This window comes from Helianthus annuus, chromosome 4 (assembly GCF_002127325.2).
Source record: "Helianthus annuus cultivar XRQ/B chromosome 4, HanXRQr2.0-SUNRISE, whole genome shotgun sequence".
Taxonomy (NCBI): domain Eukaryota; kingdom Viridiplantae; phylum Streptophyta; class Magnoliopsida; order Asterales; family Asteraceae; genus Helianthus; species Helianthus annuus.
The window spans coordinates 168,510,579-168,516,971 of NC_035436.2; the positions used below are offsets into that span (position 1 = coordinate 168,510,579).

The 6,393-nt window shown below is 34.6% G+C and overlaps 1 long non-coding RNA gene across 15 annotated transcripts in view; it reads right to left on the bottom strand.

Annotated features, from left to right (window-relative positions):
* Positions 1-5,725, bottom strand: part of LOC118491130 — a 26,104-nt gene extending 20,379 nt beyond the window's left edge. For 5 of the 15 annotated variants that reach the window (XR_004890493.1, XR_004890490.1, XR_004890496.1 and 2 more), the window contains exons 1-6: positions 5,692-5,725; positions 5,488-5,543; positions 3,413-5,336; positions 2,350-3,302; positions 2,146-2,201; positions 67-1,994 (exon numbers count right to left, since the gene is read on the bottom strand). This is a non-coding gene — a long non-coding RNA (uncharacterized LOC118491130). Of the gene's footprint in view, positions 1-66; positions 1,995-2,145; positions 2,217-2,349; positions 3,312-3,412; positions 5,337-5,487; positions 5,559-5,691 lie in introns of all 15 variants that reach the window. The other 10 variants (XR_004890489.1, XR_004890488.1, XR_004890484.1 and 7 more) reach the window with 10 other exon arrangements.
* Between the last annotated feature and the right edge of the window lie 668 nt (positions 5,726-6,393).

Sequence of the window (6,393 nt, forward strand, 5' to 3'; positions counted from 1 at the left end):
ATTAAGTCAAACGCTCAAGCATGCAGTATGATAAATTGAGTATCAGATGATGATTATAAAACTAACCTAAGCCATCACAACTTTATATGCCACTGCCCAACTCATGGATAATATATAATGACTTATCAGTGGCACCGACACCAGCACCAACACCAGCACGAGCAAAAATGCAATTACGGATAAAAATGATAGCTTTGTCAGAAGGAGCAAAGAAACCCGCTTGTGCCATAAGAATATTCACACCAATCGGTATAAAGGAACCCACTTGTGCCATAAAAATATTCCCTCATCCTTTTCGTTTAATATTATATATGTGTATATCTGATATAACTATTAGACAAATCTCACCAAATATGCCTAATTAAATGTGAGAGTACGCCACAATGACACATGACATTTGTGACTAAACATTAAATGATCTTCTACGCTAGCAACTTAAGAGTATCTGATATGCAAAGAAAGAAAGAAGAATAAGTAAAACAGTTGAATAGCCTCATGAGTCATACCTGAGCCACTTGGGACCATTAAAAGTACATTGCTTCTCTCTAAATCTAAATTGACATTGCTATCTTCTACGCTAGCTCTTTCCATTTGTATACCAGACCTAAAATTTAACAATGATAGAACATACTAAAAGTAGAGTCAGACTTCTAATTCTCATGTGTATGTATACTATATATAATAAGATATATATATATATATATATTTTATAGTTTATTATTTTAAATGAACCACTTAGAAGGCTAAGAGATAGAAAGTCACTTACTTAAGGCTTTATAACACATTGTATAAATCTTAGTCAAAGGCGGCAATTTCAGCATATTTATTTGTGAACGGGTCAACTTGGTTATGGTTTGTCTTAAAAGATCAAATTAACAAAAGATTAAGCTAAATGGGAAACTGGTCCAGTGGGTCGAACAGGTTAAAAGGACCCAAAAGCGTTTGGCACCTTTAATTTATCTCTAAGTTTTTCAAATCTGAATGAAAAAACAAATGCTCTTTCATCTACAATCCTAAAACCCAGTTTAAGGAACGAAAAAGTATCAGTTGGTTGATAAAAAAACCCCGATTGGCTATTTTTGCATTCAAGTGATACCAACCGAACATATTTGGTCACTCAACTAATCACTTACTTGTGCAAGAACGGCAGATGCTGACTATAGGCTTGTTTCTAAGGTCTTAGGCGCAACCTGGAACATTATTTAACTAAAAGTGAAAGGCATTATATACGGTGTGCAAGTAGTAAAGATAAGGCCAATAAGGGCTGCAAATGTTTTGGGTAAAAAAATATATATTGGTTCTTAAAAGGGAATGAAAGCCGAAGCTTACCAGCATGAAATCGAGAAATAGCAGGATGTTCAAGAATAAAATCACAAAGCTGCACTCGCCCAACATGTAAGCTCGTTTCTCATGCCAAAATGATAACAAACATATAGAACCCAATAATTACATTACTACAATAAACACAGAGCACGCGTTATGAATCCCTTGTTGCATAAAGTGAAGTATTAAACATAAATTGAAGTCATGGTTGGTGGCACTATCAGCAATCAAGAGACTTGTATTGATCCATCAAAAGAGAACATCATTCTCTACTAAAATTACAATTTCTCAAAAAAAAAAAAAAAAAAAAAACCTCGGCCCAGCCCCTTTGGAAGCTTAAAGTGTATTCTAAAATTGAGGCATTTTCAAGTTTTATAAGAATAATCCACAACCAAATTGATCATACATTAGTAAACCGGTTAAAAAAAACTTCAGATTTTGGTCACAACATCTAATTTTTTCTTTTCTCTTTTTTTTTTAATTTCATAGATGTTGTTATGGCATAAATTGATCAAAAATATCCATGAATTTGGAAGATTAAATTATAAAAATTGTATGAATCGATATATACTAACCCATGAATAGAACAAAGCGGCGATTTGGTGGACGAATCGGATGGTGGTCAGCAATGGCCATTTCTGAAGCGGCGAGCACCATTACCGTCCTCGTACCTGATACACATCATCCACTCCACCATGTGACATCTCTTTCACAGGTTATGTTTGTACAAAATTTCAACACAAATGAATTCCAACAACAAATAATAGAAAAATATGAGTTTAGAAACAAAATCAGGAGACTTGCAAAATGTTATCCTCTCACCAGACAAATTGAAAAGACTAACAACGCCAAAAAACTTCAAAGGAGAAAGCTTAAACCTACAAATCAGAAAACTGAGTTTGGTCATCATGTATGGTTCTCATTTTAGGGTTGCTGTGAAAAGGGGAAAGATGCGATAACAAAATGCAATGAAAGAATATCGTACAACAGTCTAAGAAAAGGATTAACAATAGCAAAATTACTTACTGATACTTGATGCATTCATAGATGGTTCAACCAGAAGGAACATGAATTTGATATTTAGGGTTTTTTTAGAAAAGAAGCGTGGTGATTGTTGGTGCGATTAGGGTTTGCTTTGATGAATGATTGATCTCTTCTTTGCGAAACAGAGTGAAATGGCCAAAACAATGGATATCAAAATTAGGGTTTCCAAGGTGCAAGAGAAGAAGCGTATTATATATGTGACCCGAATCTAAGGGATCAGTGGTGAGAAGGTTCATGAGAATCACCATTGTCGATTTGCTGAAGAAGATTTTTGGATTTGCTGAAGATGATGCGTAGCGGCGTTAGGGTTTTGAAGGTGACGATAGAGATGAAGAGAATGAAACTCGGATATAAAGAATCCATTTGGATCATTTGGTCGACCCAAATCCATTCGGATCCCGTGTGCATTTGTTTTAAAATCGTGAATGTAGATAGCAAAATGGGATTTCCCTCCTAAATCAGATTGCCACATCATCCTACATGGCCAAAGACAAATGCCACATTGCCCAAATCCATCTCATTTATATATATATATAGATGTGTATACAAATATACATACCTTATGCCCCCATTGGTTAAGAGTGATATCAAGAGTACCATTACTCATACCCTGTAGCATAATAGCTCGGATACCTGAAAACTTTTCCATATACGTTCCACAGTTCCAAACCATATATTATTTTGCATGGTTATTATTTTTTCTCCTTCATAATTATGCTCCCCGTTGTATGAACGACAGTGTTCAACATCTTAATGAGACCTGATTGTTGAACTAAAAATGCTTAATCATCAAAATGAGAGTACAAAACCTGATTGATCCTTCTAAGCTTTCGGTTTCACCGGGGCTATCCTTCGACGATTTTCACCGATATAGCCAATGTCGACGCTCCATAGTTTCCAATAACTTTCATTCAAACGCTCCAACATGCAGTATGCTAAACCTCCTCCAAAAAAAAATAAATTAATGTAAGAATCAACTATTAAGTCAAACGCTCAAACATGCAGTATGATAAATTGAGTATCAGATGATGATTATAAAACTAACCTAAGCCATCACAACTTTATATGCCACTGCCCAACTCATGGATAATATATAATAACTTATCAGTGGCACCGACACCAGCACCAACACCAGCACGAGCAAAAATGCAATTACGGATAAAAATGATAGCTTTGTCAGAAGGAGCAAAGAAACCCGCTTGTGCCATAAGAATATTCACACCAATCGGTATAAAGGAACCCACTTGTGCCATAAAAATATTCCCTCATCCTTTTCGTTTAATATTATATATGTGTATATCTGATATAATTATTAGACAAATCTCACCAAATATGCCTAATTAAATGTGAGAGTACGCCACAATGACACATGACATTTGTGACTAAACATTAAATGATCTTCTACGCTAGCAACTTAAGAGTATCTGATATGCAAAGAAAGAAAGAAGAATAAGTAAAACAGTTGAATAGCCTCATGAGTCATACCTGAGCCACTTGGGACCATTAAAAGTACATTGCTTCTCTCTAAATCTAAATTGACATTGCTATCTTCTACGCTAGCTCTTTCCATTTGTATACCAGACCTAAAATTTAACAATGATAGAACATACTAAAAGTAGAGTCAGACTTCTAATTCTCATGTGTATGTATACTATATATAATAAGATATATATATATATATATTTTATAGTTTATTATTTTAAATGAACCACTTAGAAGGCTAAGAGATAGAAAGTCACTTACTTAAGGCTTTATAACACATTGTATAAATCTTAGTCAAAGGCGGCAATTTCAGCATATTTATTTGTGAACGGGTCAACTTGGTTATGGTTTGTCTTAAAAGATCAAATTAACAAAAGATTAAGCTAAATGGGAAACTGGTCCAGTGGGTCGAACAGGTTAAAAGGACCCAAAAGCGTTTGGCACCTTTAATTTATCTCTAAGTTTTTCAAATCTGAATGAAAAAACAAATGCTCTTTCATCTACAATCCTAAAACCCAGTTTAAGGAACGAAAAAGTATCAGTTGGTTGATAAAAAAACCCCGATTGGCTATTTTTGCATTCAAGTGATACCAACCGAACATATTTGGTCACTCAACTAATCACTTACTTGCGCAAGAACGGCAGATGCTGACTATAGGCTTGTTTCTAAGGTCTTAGGCGCAACCTGGAACATTATTTAACTAAAAGTGAAAGGCATTATATACGGTGTGCAAGTAGTAAAGATAAGGCCAATAAGGGCTGCAAATGTTTTGGGTAAAAAAATATATATTGGTTCTTAAAAGGGAATGAAAGCCGAAGCTTACCAGCATGAAATCGAGAAATAGCAGGATGTTCAAGAATAAAATCACAAAGCTGCACTCGCCCAACATGTAAGCTCGTTTCTCATGCCAAAATGATAACAAACATATAGAACCCAATAATTACATTACTACAATAAACACAGAGCACGCGTTATGAATCCCTTGTTGCATAAAGTGAAGTATTAAACATAAATTGAAGTCATGGTTGGTGGCACTATCAGCAATCAAGAGACTTGTATTGATCCATCAAAAGAGAACATCATTCTCTACTAAAATTACAATTTCTCAAAAAAAAAAAAAAAAACCTCGGCCCAGCCCCTTTGGAAGCTTAAAGTGTATTCTAAAATTGAGGCATTTTCAAGTTTTATAAGAATAATCCACAACCAAATTGATCATACATTAGTAAACCGGTTAAAAAAAACTTCAGATTTTGGTCACAACATCTAATTTTTTCTTTTCTCTTTTTTTTTTTTTAATTTCATAGATGTTGTTATAGCATAAATTGATCAAAAATATCCATGAATTTGGAAGATTAAATTATAAAAATTGTATGAATCGATATATACTAACCCATGAATAGAACAAAGCGGCGATTTGGTGGACGAATCGGATGGTGGTCAGCGATGGCCATTTCTGAAGCGGCGAGCACCATTACCGTCCTCGTACCTGATACACATCATCCACTCCACCATGTGACATCTCTTTCACAGGTTATGTTTGTACAAAATTTCAACACAAATGAATTCCAACAACAAATAATAGAAAAATATGAGTTTAGAAACAAAATCAGGAGACTTGCAAAATGTTATCCTCTCACCAGACAAATTGAAAAGACTAACAACGCCAAAAAACTTCAAAGGAGAAAGCTTAAACCTACAAATCAGAAAACTGAGTTTGGTCATCATGTATGGTTCTCATTTTAGGGTTGCTGTGAAAAGGGGAAAGATGCGATAACAAAATGCAATGAAAGAATATCGTACAACAGTCTAAGAAAAGGATTAACAATAGCAAAATTACTTACTGATACTTGATGCATTCATAGATGGTTCAACCAGAAGGAACATGAATTTGATATTTAGGGTTTTTTAGAAAAGAAGCGTGGTGATTGTTGGTGCGATTAGGGTTTGCTTTGATGAATGATTGATCTCTTCTTTGCGAAACAGAGTGAAATGGCCAAAACAATGGATATCAAAATTAGGGTTTCCAAGGTGCAAGAGAAGAAGCGTATTATATATGTGACCCGAATCTAAGGGATCAGTGGTGAGAAGGTTCATGAGAATCACCATTGTCGATTTGCTGAAGAAGATTTTTGGATTTGCTGAAGATGATGCGTAGCGGCGTTAGGGTTTTGAAGGTGACGATAGAGATGAAGAGAATGAAACTGGGATATAAAGAATCCATTTGGATCATTTGGTCGACCCAAATCCATTCGGATCCCGCGTGCATTTGTTTTAAAATCGTGAATGTAGATAGCAAAATGGGATTTCCCTCCTAAATCAGATTGCCACATCATCCTACATGGCCAAAGACAAATGCCACATTGCCCAAATCCATCTCATTTATATATATATATAGATATAGATTTGACTAATTAGTCATAAAGACTATCATCCTCCACATTAAAATTATTTCTTACATATATCAAAATTTATCCTACATGTTTTGAAATTTATCTTACACATATTGAAATTTATCCTACACAGCTCGTAATTTATTCTACACA